Source organism: Procambarus clarkii, chromosome 32, assembly GCF_040958095.1.
Source record: "Procambarus clarkii isolate CNS0578487 chromosome 32, FALCON_Pclarkii_2.0, whole genome shotgun sequence".
NCBI lineage: Eukaryota > Metazoa > Arthropoda > Malacostraca > Decapoda > Cambaridae > Procambarus > Procambarus clarkii.
Window position 1 is genome coordinate 16,657,387 of NC_091181.1, and position 23,734 is coordinate 16,681,120.

Genomic DNA, 23,734 nt, shown 5'->3' on the forward strand with positions numbered 1-23,734 from the left:
AGACAAGATAAAGAAATGGAGATGAAAGAAAAAGAATTGGCGATGAGGCGTTTAGAATTAGAAAGAGAAGAAAGAAGAGAAGAACGAGAAAGAGAAGAGAAACGAGAGAGAGAAGAACGAGAAAGAGAGAGAGAAGAACGAGAAAGAGAAGAAAAAGAAAGAGAGAGACAACATGAACTAGAAGTTTTGCGATTAGGCGGTGGTCGGAGGCAAACAACGGACACCAGTAGTTTCGATCCGGTAAGAAACATCAAAATGGTCCCCAAATTCCATGAGAAGGAAGTGTCAAAATTCTTTGCAGCCTTCGAGAAAGTCGCTGCCTCTTTGGAGTGGCCAAGGGAGAATTGGGCCATCATGATACAGTCAGTCTTGACTGGGAAGGCCCAAATCGCTTACTCTACGTTATCCCTTGACGACTCCGGCGATTACGATATGGTGAAGAAAGTGGTGTCATGGCGTACCAATTGGTACCTGAGGCGTACAGGCAGAAGTTCCGAAACCTGAAGAAGACCTCAGAGCACACGTTCACCGAATTCGCTACCATCAAGGAGCGACTTTTTCAGGAATGGTGTGCCTCTCGGAAGGTGGAGACCAAGGCAGACCTCGAGCAGCTGATTCTGCTCGAGGACTTCAAGGATTGTTTATCTGGAGACCTCAAGACGTACTTAGAGGAACAGCAGGTGGAGACCTTGAGTGCAGCAGCCACCATGGCTGAAGAGTACATCCTGACTCATAGGCCGTCTGCTAAGTACGTCCCAAGGAATTACCAGCGCCGGTTCGACAGACCTCATGATGAAGAAGAAAGACCCGTCCCACAAAGTGCTAAGAAGACGCCCCCAAGTAGCCCCCGAAGAACAAGTCCTAGTAGTCCGAAACACCGTAGTCCAAGGAGGAATATGGTGTGCTGGACTTGTGGGCAGAGAGGGCACGTAGCTGCTAGGTGCCGAGGCAGAAGAGGTGGCAGCGCACGTAGGGAGGTGATGATGATGAGCTGTGTTACACCACCAGCGGGAAGCCAGTCGACGACGACGCAGGAAGAACCCAGTTTGTTTTCCCCCTCACACTTCAGGCGGGTATGTATCGAGTGATCATACTGGTAGATCAGTTGTAGTGCTCAGAGATAGTGGAGCAGCCCAGTCCCTGATCATGAAGAGCTCGTTACCCGAGGGAGTAAGTGTGGTTGGGAGACCAGAGGTTGTCCTGGTTGGGTTTCCTAGGACGCAGTACATCGCCCCCTTAGTGCCAGTACATCTCGACTCGCCTTATTTCAGCGGCACATGTGCATTGGCAGTAGTCGATACCCTCCCTGTGGCTGGGATTGACGTGGTACTAGCCAACGACTTGGTGACAGATTGGAGCATCAATCTTCCCAAGGTTGTGGACGAGTCTACCAGAACAGCAAGGTCGGAGGTGACAACAGGCAATGGTAATGTCCAGGTAAAGACAGACCCGGATTGGAGTGTGTTTAATCCTTCCTCTCACCCGCAGATCGACGATATTCTAGCAGAGACTTCTAATTCTTCTCTCGACAAGGAACATGAGGTTAAGATGGCAGAAGTACCTGAGCTAGAAGAGAGGCCTTGTGTGCAGGCACCCACGGATACCAATGAGTCTGGAGCGAAGGCGGATGTGTACTTGCGGTATGGCAAGGTACAGCGTGTATTGAACCAGCCAGAGATTCCCCAGACATCAGAGGTATGTGAGGTATGTTCAAAAGGTCTAGTGCCCTCTTCGGTCCAAGCCAGGCTAGTGGAAGTTGCCGGCTATGGACATGACATGCTCAGGAAACTTATCCCTTGGCTTACCAAATGTTTCCTATCGGTATTTTGTTTGATTCTCGTATGTGTTCTCTGTGTTCTCAGTAAGGATCAGTGGACGACCCGAAGAATGATGGCTCCCATGAACATCGTGAAGAGGTCCCAGGGATTGGAGATTTGTACTGCAAGTGTTGCAGTTGAAGAAGGGACCTGGAAGGTAATAGTAGATACAGGAGGTACGAGAAATGATAATATGAGTGACTGTTTCCGACAGGTTGACACCCCCCGCGTGATTGCTGAGCCTCAATACAGCGTTATACGGAACGTTGGTCGACCTGACGGGGGCAGAGCGAATGCCATCTTCGGTGAGCAAGCAGCCCTGTTGGAACTAGGTGTGGGCCTAGTAGAGGAGTGTATAGTAAGTACTGACTTGCCCATTGTCGCTATCACTCTGAATTATCAGACCCCTGTATTCCAGGTGCCCGTCTCCCTGAAGGACCACCGGACCGGTACTAGAAATACCGTCTGGGACCAGCCATCATCGGTGCCACGACACAGGGAAGTGTCGAGTCACCCCAGATCGTGTCGAAACCAATCCGTACTCGAGAGATGTGAGATGATGCCCCTGTTTGCCATCGCAGAGGAGGTGTGGAAGATTACGTCAGGCAGGTCATCGCCCGCTATTTTCAAGCTCCCTTTGTGCCAGGGTTTCTCGGTAGAAAAGTTCTGTGGACAATACAGCCTCATCACTCCAGTTCATAGTATAAGTAAGTCCATTTGGAGCAGTGTCGCCGTACTAATTTGGTTTGTGTCTCTTTTTATAGAACCCCAAACCAAATTCTTTTTGGTGGGGAGGTGTTACGAACCCGGATCCAGCGTCCGAGCCTGGAGCAATGACAACCACGCCATCTGTGGGTCAGCTCCCGAAACCCCCGCCAAACGGACGACGACACCTGGTGAGGACAGCGTGTACTGTCCTCGAGGACCAGTTTCCAGTCTGGTTCCGCGCTCAACACCGCCGCTCCTGACCTCTGGTGAGGTGGTGCTCCGACGACAGCGCCATCTATGGGTTGGATATGTCAGGTGTTTGTGCCCGAGCCCGTAAGTGAGGTGTATTAGTGTCCCGGTTATTGATGACGTGTCTGCTTACAGAGCCGACCTGGGACCACTGTGATGGAAGTGGAGTCAGTCTACCCGAGGCAGCCAGTCTCCATACCTTGAACCTTGCTGCAGCTGTTGTGACGTCGTCCCCCCCGGAAGAACACTGTGGTGTGTTAGCCTGCCAGTGGAGTGGCAGTGAAAGGATTTACCCGGGACCGACTGTTGGAGACGATCATCCACTGGGGTATTGAAGACAGGAGAGTGACTGGTGTTGTCACACGAGGCTCCTGTCTAGGGCGTTCCCCTTTTATCGTTCGTGGGGTGGCCGTACCAGCCTTGTTGGCTCAGAACCTGCCAGCAGACCAGCTGGACGTGTGGTTGACGGCCTCCACGGCGGTGCCCCCAGTGGACCTGTGTTTTGGCTGACCTGTGGCCCGGGTAGGCTCGGCATTCTCAGAGGACACGTCGTGAGGCCACGAAGAAAGCACCAAGGACTCAGCACCAAGAGTTGTAGCACCAGCGTCTTCAGCAGAAGACAACGATTATGGATTAATCCCCTTGTTAATAACCCCCCCCCCTTGTGTAACCGTTTTATATATTATTTATTGGTGACGGACATTATATTATATTAAGTTTTTGCCTTTATTTCCCTTCCCCTTTAAGTTACTTGCGTCACGGATCGCATCCCTTGAAAGCCTCTGCTGGCTTGGGGTCGGATATAACTTCCTCTAACAACATCAGAGTAAGGACCCCGTTGCGTCCCGAGAGGGCCGTAACAGAATCCAATAAAAATAACTTTATAGTTAGAAAAATATATCAAATCGCTGGATTGGGCTTTCCAGGATTCAAACTGAAATTTAATACTCGTTTCTTTGACATGAAAACTTTAAAACAATATTTGTCTAAATACATTGAACAAATACCTAAAAATGAAGGTTTTTCGTTAGAATATAAATACATAATATTATATATTAGAATGTTAACAAATTTATGGACATTTTTAATGGTAAAACAAGACCGGAAGGATCAAAAGTTAATTTATAAATATCTTATTAATGAAATTGGTAAGTTAAGAAAACATATTCAATTTAATAATAAAAAGTATATAGATAATAATAGCTTATACATGGTAAATTTTATTGAAAAAGCAAACATGTATAGTAGTGAATTATTTTACAAATTTGTTAGAAAATTGACGGACACTGTAATTTGTGATCATGATATCAAAGAGATCAATTCTAGAGATGCCACTAAATTACACTTCAAATTACTTACTGTGTTTGATTCACTAACTGCTGCTACACATCAACAGGCAGTAGTACGTTTACAGAAATATATTTTGTACAGTGCATTAGACTATGATAATGCATCTTCCCAAAAAATGAATACTAATAATATTAAGTATAATTTCAGATATGCTAAGATCAATAAAGAGACTTGTGAAATTAATGACACTGATATCCATAGAAATATGGGTGATGATGATGATGAAGATTCTGATAATAATGTTGATGCTGATGGTAGTGGGGATACCCAAGGTCCCTTAGTAATTTTAAAATGTCGAAAAAATTAGAAGGAAAGATAAATAAACTTTACTTATTATTTCCTCAAAGTTGAAGAGAATTAGTGACCCTTGCTCTTGAACCAGTGCCAGTGCCAGGGGCAGATGGGTGAGGGATGGATGACTGATGATGGGTAAAGAGTGATAATTGTATGTATGACCTGGGTATGGTTTTCCGGTATTCCATGATAATTTAAGTTTTTTTTTATTCCTAAAATGAATATATATTGTAACCTTACATACTATATATTAAGTAACCGGTTTATTCAAAACAATATTATTTCAAGACATGGCTATCAATACAGATCAGATAACAATTAAAATTTTAGATTTATCACCTGACATGATACAATTTAAAATAGAAAATATAAATTTAGCTCTAGTAAATGGATTGCGGCGGATTTTTATAGCTGAGACTCCTACTATAGCCATTGATTGGGTTCAAATTAAAAAAAAATACAACTATATTAAGTGATGAGTTCATTATTCATCGTCTAGGTCTAATTCCAATACCTTCAGATGAATTCATTAATAAATTAAAGATTCCATGGAAATGTCAATGTATTAACTTTTGTACGAAATGTGCAGTAGAATTTATTTTGGATGTTAAATGTCGTGAAGACAAACAATACCTCATAACAACATCTGATATAATACCATCTTTTCACAAAGAAATCCCAATTCCTTTGGTTAAACTTAATAATGGACAAGAATTATGCTTAAAAGCATATGCTATCAAGGGGATTGGCAAAAACCACGCCAAATGGAATCCGACAATTAATATAGATTTTGATTGCTGTAACAACACTTCTTATTTTCTGGAAGATTGTAATAAACGAAAACAATTTTATTTCAATATTGAAAGTTCAGGTGCATTAAATCCTGAAAATATTATGCTAATAGGCCTAGAAACTTTAAAAAACAAATTAACCTTCTTATTGGATAAATTTAAATGTTAATACTGTAAATAGAATACCAGACCGGGGTGTGTGTGTGTGTGTGTGTGTGTGTGTGTGTGCAAAAAAAAAAAATGGAATAATAAATGATCAAATATTTATTTTGCTTTTAATCATTCAATAAATGCATTAAGACAGAAATTATTGAGCAAGAAATTGATTAGAAAAATTTAGTTTTTATTAAATCATATTTCGTTTTAACCTGATTAGAGTCGTTTAATTCTATATCTTCATTTAATGTATAAGATGAGAAGTTATTATAAATCCAAATGAAAAGTACTAAACTTATCAAAAAAATAGGAATTATAATAATAATAAGAAGAACAGTCGAATTGATATTGATTGTTTCTTGTGTGTCATTTGGTGTTGTTGAGTCCGTGGTTTCTTCTTTGGGAGTTTCTTCTGTTGTTTCTAAAGTTGACTGGCTTTCTTCGGTTGTTGGTGGGGTGGTTGCCTTAATAATTATTATTTCTTCTGTTGAGACAACTGTATATGTTTTCGTCGCTGTATCATTTTCCCATGGTGGTGGTGTTGTGGCCATGGCCGGTCTTTTTGGTGATGTTGTTGCCTGGCTTTCTTGAGGGGTAGATGCTGTCGTCTCCTCATGGGTGTCGTTGGTTGTTGTGGTTATGGTTGTTGTTGTTGTTGTTGTTGTTGTCGAGGGAGGAGTAGTTCCTGTTTCCTCGTAGTCCTGGCTTTCTTGAGAGGTAGATGCTGTCGTCTCCTCATGAGTGTCGTTGGTTGTTGTGGTTATGGTTGTTGTTGTTGTTGTTGTCGAGGGAGGAGTAGTTCCTGTTTCCTCGTAGTCCTGGCTTTCTTGAGAGGTAGATGCTGTCATCTCCTCATGGGTGTCGTTGGTTGTTGTTGTTGTTGTTGTTGTCGAGGGAGGAGTAGTTCCTGTTTCCTCGTAGTCCTGGCTTTCTTGAGAGGTAGATGCTGTCGTCTCCTCATGGGTGTCGTTGGTTGTTGTTGTTGTTGTTGTTGTCGAGGGAGGAGTAGTTCCTGTTTCCTCGTAGTCCTGGCTTTCTTGAGAGGTAGATGCTGTCGTCTCCTCATGGGTGTCGTTGGTTGTTGTTGTTGTTGTTGTTGTCGAGGGAGGAGTAGTTCCTGTTTCCTCGTAGTCCTGGCTTTCTTGAGAGGTAGATGCTGTCGTCTCCTCATGGGTGTCGTTGGTTGTTGTTGTTGTTGTTGTTGTCGAGGGAGGAGTAGTTCCTGTTTCCTCGTAGTCCTGGCTTTCTTGAGAGGTAGATGCTGTCGTCTCCTCATGGGTGTCGTTGGTTGTTGTTGTTGTTGTTGTTGTTGTTGTCGAGGGAGGAGTAGTTCCTGTTTCCTCGTAGTCCTGGCATTCTTGAGAGGTAGATGCTGTCGTCTCCTCATGGGTGTCGTTGGTTGTTGTGGTTATGGTTGTTGTTGTTGTTGTTGTTGTCGAGAGAGGAGTAGTTCCTGTTTCCTCGTAGTCCTGGCTTTCTTGAGAGGTAGATGCTGTCGTCTCCTCATGGGTGTCGTTGGTTGTTGTGGTTATGGTTGTTGTTGTTGTTGTTGTCGAGAGAGAGGAGTAGTTCCTGTTTCCTCGTAGTCCTGGCTTTCTTGAGAGGTAGATGCTGTCGTCTCCTCATGGGTGTCGTTGGTTGTTGTGGTTATGGTTGTTGTTGTTGTTGTTGTTGTCGAGGGAGGAGTAGTTCCTGTTTCCTTGTAGTCCTGGCTTTCTTGAGAGGTAGATGCTGTCGTCTCCTCATGGGTGTCGTTGGTTGTTGTGGTTATGGTTGTTGTTGTTGTTGTTGTTGTCGAGAGAGGAGTAGTTCCTGTTTCCTCGTAGTCCTGGCTTTCTTGAGAGGTAGATGCTGTCGTCTCCTCATGGGTGTCGTTGGTTGTTGTGGTTATGGTTGTTGTTGTTGTTGTGGGCACGCCGCGCCGCTCGAGAACACGCCCACGCAGCCTAGCGTCTACCAAAGGGACTGAGATACACCGGTCCGAGCTCGGTTCAGAACAGTTGGCCGGACAGAGCGCACGTCCCCGACCTTCACCTCGCCCAGTCTCCTGGCTTTCTTGAGGGGTAGATGCTGTCGTCTCCTCATGGGTGTCGTTGGTTGTTGTGGTTATGGTTGTTGTTGTTGTTGTTGTTGTCGAGGGAGGAGTAGTTCCTGTTTCCTCGTAGTCCTGGCTTTCTTGAGGGGTAGATGCTGTCGTCTCTTCATGGGTGTCGTTGGTTGTTGATATTACTACCAGTCTTGGTTTGGCTGTTGTTGAGTTGCTAATAAGAGGTTTAGTTATCTTTTTCTTTTTAGTTGTTGTTGTGTTGTAAGCTGCTCTCTCATTTTCTGAAGTTTTCATTAGTGAGACAAATGTAGATGTTTCCGTCACTGTAACATTTTCCCATGATGTTAGAGGGGCTGTTGATGTTTTCTCATTTTCAATTAAGTGGGAAGATGTAATTGGTGTAGTTGTGTTTTTCTTTTTGGACCACATACAACTTTTGGTAAATCCAACTATTAATATGAGTATTAGCACATTCATTTTCTTTTAGTGTCAGGAAAAGGTTGATATGTGAATCGATCAAAATTCACAGAAGAAATGAAATAAATTTGCTGTGATTTACTATATTTATATGGTCCACTAGGAAAATCGAGCACAAGACACTGCCAGGGTAGCAGGCTGTCACAAACCCCGTTAACAGCACTAGCCTGTGAGAGAGAGAGACACACACACACACGTCCGCTCTCTCCGGGAGGCAGCGTGCCACTGTAAAGAAAAGGAGCCGGAGGATCTTTTTTTTATCTCCTCTCTCCATGGTGTAGGTGCCGGAAGCACTCAACTATCTTTTAATATCAAATCTTGTTTGCTCCCAGTATGTGATTTACCTACCAATTTCAGAAGAATTTCGCAAATTTTTAGGCAAATTTCCTTACAAATGGTGATTTACTAAAAAAAAGAAAAAAAAAAGAGAATTTAGTTTTGTTAAAAAAAAAAATATAGCATATTGGAATAATACAAAAATCTATTAATTTCTTTTAATAATTTTTAGTTTTACATTATCATTTTTAATGTATAATTTCTTATTAGAACATATTAAGGAAATTTAATGCTGCTTCCTCTTGGTTTTCATAATTAATACAATTCTCCTCTTCATTTAATTCTCCAACTAAAGGAGCTACTATTTTACTATTTTCCACATCTAAATTACACTTCTCTGCCTCTTTAAAATCGTCCTCATTAACTTTTTTATCAATTTTTATTCGTTTGAATGGTGGTTCTTCTGCTGTGACACTTCCATTACATATAGGTTCTTCTACCTGAACTTCATCTATTACTTTAGAAATAATATCTTTATATTTGGGCATTAGTTTATTCCTAATGCTATTATTAGTTAAAAGAATTTGTTTAATTGCATCAGAGGCTTGATTTTGCATATTGTTAGCTGGGACATCTGAATAAAAAACAGAATCTAAATTACGTAGATACAGAATTATTTTGTTATTAAAAACTCCAATTTCAGATAAACCAAATGAAATTAAAGCATTAACAGGACACGGAGATTCTCTAATTTCAACAAAGGTTTCACTTGAGTAAGGGATTCGGTTACGACCAATCCCATATATTTTAGAACTTTTGATGTAAACATTTCCTAGCGGCGAACCCATGTAAACTTCATCTTCTTTAGAGTTGGCCACAAAAGGACAAAATTGAACACCTAAATTTATACGTTGACGCAAACACTCGTTCTGAAATTGTGGCTGTTTTTGTATAAGTATTTCATTACATTTTAAAGAACATTGTTTATCTTTATGACCATCTATATACATTGATGCACTCCAGATTTTACCCTGGGATGGTTTATCAATTTTTAATGCCTCAGCTATTGGTTGGATTAGATTTTCTTCAAATATTTTCTTTAATATCTTCACCGAATTCAATATTTCCAATCTTATTAGGTACTAAGGCAAATTTTGTTCCTCCCGAAACTATAAAACATTTGACCTCCAACAACTTAACGGTTAAGCTAGTTAAATAATCATTGTTAATTCTATAATATTTCATGTTGTTTTGGTTATTTGCCTTGATTTTTTCTTCAAATACAGAACTACCGAGTTTTTCATATTGTTCTTTAAATTTAGTTAATTTCTCTAAAATATTGTTTTTATTCAACTCTCTTAAATTTTCGATGGTTATCAATTTTTTGTGAATATTGGGTGGCTCATTGGGAAGTATATAATAATTCGAACTTGAAGCTTTGTTCAGCATTTCTGCAATAATTTCCATAACCTCTTCATCTTCGTTGATGAAGTTGAGGGTGCTATAATACTTTTCTTCAGTTTGAAGTTGAGGGGGAGGAGCGTGAGATTGATAAATTCCATCTGTAGTCGTTGGTTGATGATATATTGAGGTTGCATTTTTTGCCTGAAATATTGTTTGTTGTTGCTGTAGTTGTGTTGTTGCTGCTGGTGGATAGGTAGTAGAAGGTAAATATTGACCATAATATCCTGAGGTATTCATTGTATGAAAGAGTCAAAATGATATAATGAGTTATGAACTTTTGATATCCTAATTATATACTGACTTTAAAAAAAAAAAAAAAAAAAAAAAAAAAAATATATATATATATATATATATATATATATATATATATATATATATATATATATATATATATATATATATATATATATATATATATATATATATATATATATATATATATATATATATATATATATATATATATATATATATATATATATATAATATGAATTTTCTGCCAATGTGTCTCGCCTTATGGCGACAAATGGTAATACAATTAACCACCGATCATCATCATTATCTATCTTATTTTGTTTATTTTCCATAATTATATCATACATATCACACTCCAAACTATAAACAAAAATAAAAAAGGCTAACATCTCTTCGAAACAGTTAGAATTTAATGTGAATAAAATGTCTGTATTATTAATATTGCTACTATTCACCATTGAGATCGTTGGTACCAAATGTGTCAGTTTGCTTACATTACCAGAAAGAAAATGTGATATATTTTTTAAATTGCTAAATTTTCGACATTGAGCATCAGAATCTAGAGTCACCCACATTTTTCTTTTGGTCTTATCATAATGAAAAGTTGTACGTAAAATAAAATTACATTCAGAATTTTTTCTTCTTCTTCTTCTTCTTCTTCTTATTATTATTATTATTATTATTATTATTATTAGTAGTAGTAGTAGTAGTACTATACCACCATTTATGTTTTCTAGTCAAAGACGACATATAAAATTTTGAATTTTCTAAACACTCGTAATGAAATGAGGGCCATATTGAAGTTATTTCAATGCAAGGAATATTTAACAAAAGCTCACAGGCACTCAGATTACAAACTGTATAACCATGTGCAACATGTTTTTCATACAGCTGATATCTTTCATTTTTTTGATAATCCAAGCTTAAGTTTTCTATACTATATTGAGACGCATTTTCTGAATCAGCAGTCTGAATAAGAGCATTAACAGTTTGGCCTATATCAGAAATTAATCCCATTAAACGATTAATTATTTGTATTTTGGGTCTATATGTAATAGCTGGACATAGACACACACTCTTGGGTAAAGTTAAAGCCCTTGGTACTAATGGTACCATTGTATAGTATGAAATATGAGTACCACCTTCTGCTGTTATTGTACCTGGATGAAGTTGCTCAATTTTAGTTCCCAAGCAATAATGAATGCAACTAGTTGATTTATACATATGAAGAGGTCGAATTTTAATGGTATTCAAAAACCGCTGGTGGTTGATCTCATCATCATTTTGATTTATTATTTGATTAAACCATTGTGTTACTTCATTTCTAATATTCTTAAAAATGTGAGCTGGGTCATTGTCCCATAAAATCATAAGAACATGTTGCAATAAATTTGTTAAGTCACGATGATTACTAAGGTTGATACGTTTTTTATAACCACTGATTTTACATTTATTGCCAACTTGTCTTTCTTGTATAGCCATATAATGTTTTTTTTTATTAGCACTAGAACACCAAATGCATTTTCGAAAGCTAGTTTGAGATAACATGTAGAAGGTATAACTTGTCTGAGATTAGTATTATAACGATTAGCCAATTCATCTCCAGTTCCTGCTGAACGAGATACCTTCAGAAATAATGAATCAGTGTCGCCATATAAAACTGTCGCTCCAATTCCATTTTCATCTTTAGTATAAAAATGTTGAGCCCGATTAAGATGATACCGACCATAACCAGTAACTATGCATGGGACCAGTTCATCTGCGAGTAGTTTAATGGCCGCCATTGCCCCATAAATAGAATTTACCATAATCTTAAGAGCGTTAGCTTGAGTGGTCATTCCTAATTTTTTCATAATACCTCGTTCATTTACTAATTTTTCACATATCTGACGTAATGGTGATTGAGTGTATGGTTTTCCTTCTTGGACTTTAACACTAACATAAGCAAAATAAGGATCTTCATCCATAATAAGTATATGAAATAAATTTCCATCAACTTCTGGGAGTTGACAACGTGAAATTCGAGTCACAAACCCTTGATTTAAATTATAGTCAATAATTAAACTAGGATATAATGAACAAAAATCAAAAACAAATATTGAATGAGTATTAGAAGCTAAATGTACTCCAATTTTCGGTTCAAGAACTTCAGCGCCTTTGTAAGTGTTTTTTCTACCTGTATCCAAATGATCCTTTTGTTCGATGGAATGTCTAGCGTATCGATTTTGTGGAAGAATACGACCTATTTCCCATTGAGATTGTGAATAACAGTTTACTTTATTAATGAGATGTTCGTCAATAGGAGCCGTATAAATTGAATTAAGTAAATTTATAAGGTAACGTCTCACAATAGCTGTAGAACTGGCACCAAGACAATGGTATGGGTCTAGGTCGCCCATACGAGATAAACCCATTGTAATTCTAATAGTATTAAGGTGCCCATTCAATTGAGTGACCAGATCCACATCTACAGTACAATAATCTAGAAATTTTTCAAAAAAAACTATCCGGTTCCTCTCCATTGTCTTCTAAATTTTTATACATTTTATTTATAGCTACAATATTAAAATCTACTTTATTGCGGCCCATTATAGCTTCTGCACAAGCATCTAAACTATCAGAAGGTGGTTCAAGAAACTTACCAACTGAAAATTTTTTTTTACGGCAAATCATAACATCTACATCTAAAATCCAAGGTGGAGTCATATGGGGTACGGTTCTCATATCACAATATGACCTTAAAGTGTAAGTGTGGAAAAATAAATGTCCAGGTAAAAGACCATGAAATAGTGCTCGTTTGAAGAGGAATGGATGGTCGTATCCATCAGTGTTATAACCAGTAGCGAAAATATGTTGAGGTTTGCTTAGTAACTCCAAAGATCGAGAAAGAGTCTGTTTTTCTGAAGAATATAATTCAACATGGATCGAAATTCCTTGTTTAGTTATCATGGAAAATTCTCTATTTTTGTTTTGAGAATTTGGATAATATACAACCAAAAGGGTATTTATGTCACTTAATTCAGTTGGATATTGGGCATTCATTACAGTTGCTGTCTGAAAAGAAGTAGCAACTAACCTATCATATGAACTATCCCCTAGAGGAATGGCACCAGTTAAATCATGCCGACTAGTTTCTATATCAAATGAGAGGATCCGATATGGTGGAAAAAAGTTGTCGATATCCCCACTCACAAAAACAAGTTGATTGTCATGTACTTTAAATAAACCCCTAGATTGAAATTTTGGATTGTGTCGTCGTTCACAGTCAAAATAACATTGGTATGAATTAAAATATTTACCCATAGCATTAATACCCATAGCATTACCCATAGCATTAATACCAAATGGATGATAGTTATATTTTAGAAAGTTAAAGAGATCCATACACCTACGATAACCTTTACAAAAAACGCGAGCGGCATAACCTCGATATTTTTCCAATTGCAAATCTTCCAATGAGGCTTCGCCCATAATCAAATGACCACTCTGACTATGTTCAGCTTCAAGAGTATAATAATCTATCAGCCCACAATTATACAAAAATATCATAGAACGATCAAATAGTTCACGTTGTTGTGTAACTAAAACTAAGTGATCAAAATTTGATGCATCAAAAATTACTCGTATAGGGTCTTGTGGTACTATATTTTCACGATTTAAACCACTATCTTGAATTTGATTTTGAGGCACTGGAATCCCATAAAATTCTTGTTCTTCAACATTCCATGAATATATCCACACATAATCTAGCATGGATAATTCAACTAGTTTGGGTTTCATATTTAAGTTTACAAGAAGAGAAAGGTAGAAGAAGGATAAATATACTGTCATATATTTTTTAATTTTTTTTGTTCTTGTATTATAATACTATAATATTCTTCTGCCATATAAATATAACCCAATTAGTTTTTTTATATAGTGAAACATTTTACATTTGTTTAATAAATTTTTATCATTACTTGACTTGATGATAACACTTTCAAATAGTACAGTCAACATTTTTAGTTTGTCACTATTTAATGACTTTGCATGCTGATTAATTATATCTGTTATTCTAATGAATGATATTGATTTATTGTCAGTCATTAAATAATCCTTAACCCATTTATTTTTTTCTGGAAATAGATTGGGAAAAATAATATGGATATAAAATGTATTTGAACAGAGTGTTATTTGGTAAAAAACATCTAATTCTTTATAATCTAATTCTTTATCGTTTTCTATAAATAAAATTTCTAGATCAATATTAGCAGTTGTTTGCTTATCATGATCTTTCTTTTTCAACTTTTTTGTTTTTTGTTTTTGTTTTTTTCTTCTTCTTCTGCAAATCCATTATTAATGCCAAATGGGACAGTCAAGAGTTATTTAATTTCTGCATAATGAACAACACACCATCTTTAACTGTAAAAAAAAAAACAAGGAAATTACCATAATTTATTAGAAAAATTGACTATTTCATAATGAAAGTATATCATTTCAGAGAAAAATGAGGCAAAAAAACAAAACAAAAGTACAGTTCAATAATTTGAAAATAAAATTTAATTAATTAACACTTTTCTGAGAACTTCATTTGGATTTACGGGAAGGTTTATTTAAGCGCTTGTCGGATCACGACTTACATTTACGGACTGTGTTATAGTGGGTATATACTACTCGATCGACTTGGGGTTTGTATGAATATGTTTGCCATTAAATTTCTTGTTTTCTCTAATAGGCACTGTGTGCCTATTTGAGAAAACGGTAATGTATTGTAATTTGAAGGAGAGACTATTGAATTGGTGACACAACGTGGGTAATCGCGCACTCCACACACTCTTGTGTTGGCCGCGATCATGATTCTACATTTATATCCATATGTCTGTGTAGAGAATTTTATTCCGAAAACTATACAAACCAAAAAAAACCGGTGTGAAATAAGTATAAACTTGAAAAACATGAGCAAATTAAAAAAAATTTTTACGCTTATGGGTACAATCAAAACAGTGTCGTCGCTGCTGAAATCACGGCTAACGCTTCGCCCAGTTCCCACACTCGTGTGGAACATAATTAGACATTGATAGGCATATGTCTGGGTGGGGAATTTTATTGTGAGTTCCGTGATATCAAAATAAGCGCTGTAGGATGACTGTGAGGCTGGTAACAAACGAAAGAGTATGAACATTTACTTTCTGTTTGGGTGTCACGGCGAGTCATCTTCGTGTTTATTTACTACGTGGTGGGATAGCAAATGCTTTGGTGACATTCACTTTTTTGTGCACTAAAGTGTTTTAAACCTTTAATAATCAAATATATGACAAAAGGATAATAATAAAAATAATAATAATAATAATAATAATAATACAACTTTAATCTTACTGTGAATCCTCCAGAAGTAGGACGACCAGTATGTTGCTTATTGATTGGTCAAACGATAGATGGATACTGAATGTGTTGTGGAGCGGTGGGTGTGTGTGGCTGGGAGCAGGTTGAGCACGATGTGGATGAGGCACACTGGAGCCACAAACTGAAGGTCTGACGGAGGGCTCTGGGTGCTACTCTCCCGGTGGAGAGAAGTGGTGGGGTGGGGGGGGGGTGAGCTCTTAATGTCTCATTGTTCGTTGTTGCTAGTGAGAAAGCAAATGTTTTTCATTATTTTGGGAGTTGACTCCTTTCCCTTTTACCCATTTAATCAACCAATACAGATTTCTGAGCCTACTGGGTTTTATTTATCATATCTACATTTAAACTGTGTATGAAGTCAATTTATAAACTACCACCACATCCCAAATAATTTCATTCACTCTCTCTTTCTCATTCACTCTCTCTCTCTCATTCTCTCTCTCATTCACTCTCTCTCTCTCTCATTCACTCTCTCTCTCTCTCTCATTCACTCTCTCTTTCTCTCTCTCTCTTTCTCATTCACTCTCTCTCTCTTTCTCATTCACTCTCTCTCTCATTCACTCTCTCTCTCTTTCTCATTCACTCTCTCTCTCATTCACTCTCTCTCTCTCTCGTTCTTCTTTTCTTTTCTTTTCTTCCACTAAAATTAAACTAAATTATAAAATATCTTCCAGACAGTCAGCAGCGAGAATTCCACGTGGTGTATAAATTCTACCGTCATAACCACAAATAAGTAAACAAGTACAATACAATAGTTTTATATAAGCATATCCATATAGAGCTATGTCTTTATTAGATGCATCACGTGACAGTTGGGCCATTTTAATAAAGCTTTGACGGTTCATTCCTTCAAGAAAACTTTGATGAGCTCGTTCATTTATTTTGCCGACAATCTGCCATAAATGATCGATTGAAAAACGAGATGATTCAGACTGAATCATACATTTTATAGTATTATTATTACTTACACTAGGAAATATTTTTTCAACAAAATCAACATAGGATGGTGTAGGTTGACGAATAAACTGTAGCAAATCATTATAAGATATCGAAAAAACTTTTTGAATTTTAGTTATTTTATGACAAATCTTTCTAAGATGAATGAATATATCATATGCTCTCGAGGAAGATTCAGTTATAGCTAAACGATACAGAGCTCCATGAATTTCATTTCTATTAAGACCATATAGGTAATATAACATTAAAATTTCATCATGATCAAAAGCTAAACGTAGACTACCTGGTAAGACAAAATTTGTACGAGGATGGAAAAGAATAACGGCTTCAGCTTCAGAAGCCACATTATGACTTACTGGAATAACTTGCATGGCATCACCATCGAAGTCGGCATGATTACCATGCACAATGCTAGTGGGGATAGCCATGACTGGATAGATCCAAAAAGCTTTCACCCGATGCAAGGTAAAATTTCTATCATCAAGTGTAGGATAACGGTGGGCAAGAACATAACGTGGACAATCTAGTCGTCTCCATACACTAATAGGAAGAATACATTCATCTGGTTCAAGTTCATTACAGGGGGTAATAATGACGCGGGCTGAACCAATGTATCGTTTATTGTGTCCATGTTGACGTGTAGAAGAAAATTTACCACTTTTCATTCGACTCAACACTGATCCATAACTCGTTTTAACTTTACTCATATTTACAGTAGGATCTGAAATAAGTTTTTTGTAAAACGGCAATGATCGTTGATGATTCATAAGGAAGGCTAAAGGTGGAATTAACCGGTGAATTCCATTCGATAACTTTATATGCACACTATAATTAAGTTCATTAGGATCATTTCTTAATTCAAATTGTGATTGGGTTGTAAGTCGCTCAAATAATATTCTTGGGTTTCTAAAGAGGAATTTATCATGAGTGTTATTATTATCTGCTTTTGATGAGCTATTTCCTTGCCAAATATGATTAAGGTAAATTCTAAATTCAGCATATGAATGTTCATATTTTGTTTGGCACGCTTTACATTGCCATCCACCTGTTGTTGGACGAAAAATACGGTTTCTCACTTTAAGATAACGAAAAATAGCATTAGAAAGACCCTGGACTGAATTTGCATTTGGGAATACACTTGATAATAATTCTTCATGGGGTTTGAAAATTAAATGACATTGAGAGCACTTTATAAAACGAGGATAACTATCATTTAAGTTTCTAGTTAAAACTTTATAATTACTTATGTAACGTTTAAATTTATTTCGATCAATACAAATTACACAATTTACAAAGTAACAACTAGGACAGATTGACTGACTAAATGCTATGAAATATTTTAGATCTGTCTTAACCAGTTGGTTTGTTAATTTAGATATTCGTATATACTTATACGATATATTTTCATTTCCAATATTTTGTTTTCCTTTCATGTTGCTTTCAAAATTAGTAGATTTAGATTTAATGTTGCAAATATTTAATACAATGTCATCATAAGTTTCTAATTAAATTTTTAAAGGTTTTATTGTATAATATGATTGTTGTTTTTGTCCCAATTGGGAAACTTTTTTACCCATGAAAGCTTTTTCGATATTTAATGATGTATTTTTATATCCCCTAATAGGCATTAACCATTTGTAAGAGGTCATTATAGTGAAAGAGTGTTAGTATTTATGAAAAAAATATTACATCGCGTTCCTATATAAAGAACAGTACCCTTCCTTCTGATATTATTTATTCTCTGACTCCCAAACCTTACAATGGTTAGGAAGAATCCCACTCAAACTAAAACTTCAGCATCAGTTATGGACATAGCAGCAATTGCTAATCAACCTGAAGTGGTTGAATTAACTAACAAGAAACAATCACGCAAAAAGAAATCACAATCTCCTAATGCTCTATATCGTAATTTAATGATTATTAATGAAGAACAGGAAGACGAAAAATATTTAATTACATACAATTCATGTAATAGGAAACTGAAAACCAAGGAAGAAATTATCCAAAAAGTGGATGAAACTTTTCATGTATTTAAAGAAAGTCAAAGAGAAGAAAGTAAATACCGCATCATTGCAGGGCATGAAGATAAAAAAATGGACAAATGCGAAAGTATTTTGATTAAGTTTTATAAAAAAAACATTGCCACCATCAATTCCAAATATACCCATTCCCGAAGTTGTGGTAATGGAACCTGATGAAGGAAAAGGAAAAGAAATTTCGGCTTCAGAGTTATCAGTAGAAGAATCATCGCAAGCATTTATATCTCCATCTCCATCAACATCCACAGCAAAAACAGCCGCTAACCTTATCCAAGATCCATTATGTTCATCAGAAAAAGTTGTTTTTAACACCCCTCCATCTTCACCATCACCATCATTTCCTTAGGTACTTAAATTACTGCCACCACCACCACCACCTCCACCACAACAACCACCACCAACTCCAACTTTATCCATCCCCCCCCCCAAAAAAAAAAAATGTGGTAATAGAACAGATGATGATGGAAAAGAAGAAAAAGAAGAAGAAGAAAAATTTCAAGTACTATATATCTCATATCATTGTTCCATTTTGATCACCATCATAATTCCCTTGAAAATTTAAAATAGAATATTAAAAAAATTGTATAAACTATATGAATTATAAAATTATAACTATAACCACCATAATATAATAAACAAAAATATATAACTTATTTTTTTTTCCTAATGTATATATATATATATAGCTTACCATTTCATTCACTATAATTTAGTTCAACATGTTGAAGAACAAAATAGACATAGGACAGATTACATCACTATATCAACCTCCTCCAGATGGTTGTTATGCTGGTGTTGTTGTTGATAGTATATTTAAACATAGAAAACTGACAATAATGAAGAATATTGAAACTATTTTAAAAAGTCTTAATTATCAGCTTCTCTATTTACCATCAAAAAGTAATGAGAATAATGGCACTTATGATGATCTATTAGAGATGTTAGAGATACTTCCACCCAAACTACCAATATGTACCAATTCCTTTCTTGTTATTTGTGACGCATGGTAATGAAAATGGATACAATGAAGACGAAGAGTTACTAAATGTACCTCATTATAATAGTTCACCTCTAAATATCAGGCGGCTAGTCGAACAATTTGAAAATGAAATTAACCGGCCCAGTCTTCAAAAAACATATATATTTATTGTGGTTACTGACAACAGTAGCAGCAAAAAAGACTCTTCAGAATCCTCTTCCTTTGTATCTTTTTATACAAAAGCTAACACTAATGTAATGTATGTTAGAACAGAGACACCAACCACATCTTGTTTAGACAAAATACTCCTAATGAATGCTGACCTAAGATCTATTGTATCAATTATTTTAGGGGAATTAAATTCTCTGTAACACTGTTATGAATATGAGAATATATATCGTTGGGAGTTGAATTTTCCAACTGACATAAATTATCAGACAGCTTACTGGGACGAATATTAATGTAATAATGTTGTCGACATTGTGGACATGGAACAATAATGGGCAACAGGCTAGGATAGCTATTTATAACATATGCTATGTTGGAATCTTTTCTAAACCGATCATCTTTCTGGCTATATTTGGCCAGTGTGTGGAATATTCGCCAATAAAATGGGCCCCAAAATTTTTTACCCATACGCTGAGGCAAAGGATATGTTTTTGTGGTAGCTGTCGTATAATGCAATGAACCGGGTGGAAATTTAGATGTGGCTGTTGAAATGAAAGATAATTCGCCTTCAACAAGAGGTACTGCCCCATCAGCTTCTAGTTTATTCAGAAGATCTACCAAATTTGAAACTCCATTAATGCGAAAGTTTGTCTAAAAAAGTTGTTGTAAATATTTTAAGCGACTGATATCATTTGTTATATAGGTTTCTAAAGCAAAGAATGAAGGCTTAATTTTATATTTATTATTATTCTTAATTTTACTGTTAATAATAGACTGGGCCTCGAATAAGAAAATATTATGAAGTTCCTTGGGACTTTTTAGTTGGATACCATTATTATCTCTGTCATCATCACCATCTTCATCATCTACATAAACCACCATATTGACGACCGTTTGAAGTGTATATAAAAAGGATGAAATTAAGATATTATTGGCGGACTGAATAGTTGATGAGTTGGTTTGATAAGAAGGGTTTAGAGCTTGAATGTAATAATCTAAGATTATTGAAAACGTATATAATATTAATGTTGGTAAACATAAAATGGCTGGAAATTTTACGTTTCTTTTATTATCAAAAAACAGTTTATAATTGAAAAGACACTGTTGTTGCTGCTGCTTTTCCATTTTTTGTATTTCTCTAAAAACAATATTAATGTTTTAATGATAATTTGTACATGACCCTGGTAACGGGAATATCTTGAGGTTATATTGAGATGATTTTGGGCTATTTAGTGTTCCCGTGACCGGATCCTAGTTAGACCAAGCCGCCAGTGACAGCTGATTAACTCCTAGGTACCTAATTACTACTAGGAATCAGGGGCATCAGGGTGAAAGAAACTCTACCTAATGTTTCTCGCGGGCACCCGGGATTTCGATCCAATGTGCTGTCAACTCAGCTGCGCAGAACAATTTTATTTCTTTAATTTAGATATGAGGTGGAGTATTTTGAAAAAAGTTTTTTTGTTTTGTTTTGAATTATCCTAAATAAAAAACAATAAGCAATGACTGTATTTTTAATAATAATATTATTCTTTATAACAGTTATAATAATTATTTATTTCTGTAAAAGAGGAGAAAGAGGAAGAAACAAAGGAATAAATGCAGCAGGTGGAAGTGTAAGTGGCAGTGAAGGAGGAGGTGAAAGAACAGATGCAGGTGGTAGAGGAAGTGAAGGAGGAGGAGGAGGAGGTGAAAGAACAGATGCAGATGGAAGAGGAAGTGAAGGAGGAGGAGGAGGAGGTGAAGGAACAGATGCAGATGGAAGAGGAAGTGAAGGAGGAGGAGGTGGCGACAAAGGAACAGATGCAGGTGGTAGAGAAAGTGAAGGAGGAGGAGGAGGAGGAGGTGGTGGCAAAGGAACAGATGCAGATGCAGATGGAAGAGGAAGTGAAGGAGGAGGAGGAGGAGGAACAGATGCAGATGGAAGAGGAAGTGAAGGAGGAGGAGGTGGCGGCAAAGAAACAGATGCAGATGGAAGAGGAAGTGAAGGAGGAGGCAAAGAAATTCCTCAAGGCCTATTACAATCTTCTTAAATTAGTCAAATAGAAAATTCTTTGCCTCAGGAACTGGTACAATTCTCTATGACTCAAACAGGGAAACAATACAACAGGAAATCAATTTTAGAATCACTATTCTTCCCTTTTATTGAGGAAGATATAAGAATAAAATCAGGTTTTTTCATTGTTCCTACATTACCATTATCATATAATCTTAAGAATAAATTTGAAATTGAAAATACCATAGTAAAACCTTTTTATACCTTTTTTATTAATTATAATAATGCTTACAAATATTGGCATAATAGTGAATCTTTTCACATAAATAAAATATTGCAAAATTGTGTATATGATAAAGGATATTATTCCAAAAACCCAATTGTTTTAATATTTCCATGGAATATTTCAGATAGTGTTGACGTTACTGATTTGAGTGAAATACGAGATGTCCAGTTAAATAATCATATAGAATCAATACGAGTAAGATCACAAAATGAATCCAAACCAATTTACATGAATAGACTCTGGATATCATGTACCCATGCAGCCAGTCAAGATTTATTTATACAGGGATTTTCAAAATATGATTTCCCAATGGAAGAAGATTCATTACCGCCATTTGTGGTAATGAAACTTGAACTTCAAGAAGGTAACAATGAAGTGGAATTTAAAATTGAGACAAGGAACATTATATTTAAAAATATAAAATTGAACATTAAGGTAGAGGGGTCTGAAGATATGGATATGGTAGAAGAGGTGGAGGAAAAAAAAGGAGAAACTGGAGAAGGAACCACCATTTTCATATAATCCCAATAGACCATTATATACTACTACAGTTCGTTCTCTTCTTTCCTTCCTTCAAAAATATCAATTATCCTCCTCTCTCTTTTTTTTTTTAATGATGGTAAAATTATCATATTATTTTTTAATAAACTTGAATCCAATTCAAATTTCTATAAAGGTTATGATACAAAAAATCTAAATAATAGAACAAAATGAAGGAAAGTAGTCATGTACCTATGCCAAATGTCAGGATGAGATGAGATTGTTGAACCTCTCCCCCTACTCCTGGTAACCCCAAAATACTATGATGTCAACAGATGGGAGCAGACAGTAGAGAATCCACCATTTGAATAAGGAGAAGGATTATGGGGAAATTTATTTTCTCTGTTTATTACTTCAGCCAACAACATATCCTTCAACATCGATCTTAACAGTCTCTCGACACCAACCAAAAATTTGGGTATCAGGAAAATAAATATGACTACAGTCGAACACTATGGTAGTAACTCCCAGGCACCTTGTCTGGACGTCGCATTAAATCAGTACTGGAAAAGAGTGGTAAAAGATGTTACTTTTTAATATAATATCATAATGATCTTTTAAGAGGAAATGACGTCATATCATTTTGACAGTATATATATTAGTGAATGTAACTCTTAGGCTGTTCATTTGTGCTAATTCACATGGAGAACAAAGAGGCTGGGGCCAAGATAAGCCCTCGTTACCTCCAGTTTAACAGTGAAATAGGGAAAAGTATTAAACTTTAAAACATTGGAATTTTCCAGGCTCGTAACGTTAGAACATTTCGTCTATTGGTGGAAAAGAGAATTGCTTGTGGAGCCATACCTTCTGAAGGACGATCATGAGGATGCTCTGACTATAATGTGGGATACCTCCTGAATGACAATCAGTTGAGGATGCTCTGACTTATAATGTGGGATACCTCCTGAATGACAATCAGTTGAGGATGCTCTGACTGTCATACTGAAGCGTATGGATACCAATGATAACGCATGATAACATTCATTAAGTTATCTTCTCAGCTCATTACCACCAACTTTTTCACCAGAAAAATGGATGGAATTGAAATATCTATTCCCATAAATGTAAAGGTTGAAGCTTATCATCTTCTTTCCTCACAAATTGTAAGTATTAGTTATCATTCTCTTTCATTATTATATGTCGTACCTAGTAGTCTTTATGGGTTAATTTAGGTTAGGTAGCCGAAAATTTTAATAATATTTATGAAAATACATTGAAATTTTTTTTTTACAGGCTGAAGGAAGGATGGATGTTATTCTACATTTACCTTCTACTCTCCCTGACCTTTTTACCCAATTATCATATAATATACTGATGATTGATACTTCAACTTCAATGAGTGTTTATTGGTCAGCATTAATGAACCAATGGAATAAGTATATGGCTCCTATTTTAGAGAAGTGTGGAAATGAAACTGTTAGGTATACCTTTAGTGATGTTATTGAGCAAAAAGGGATGTAGCCCACAGATTCAAAAAAGTGATTTTAGAAATAGTTCTACTGATTT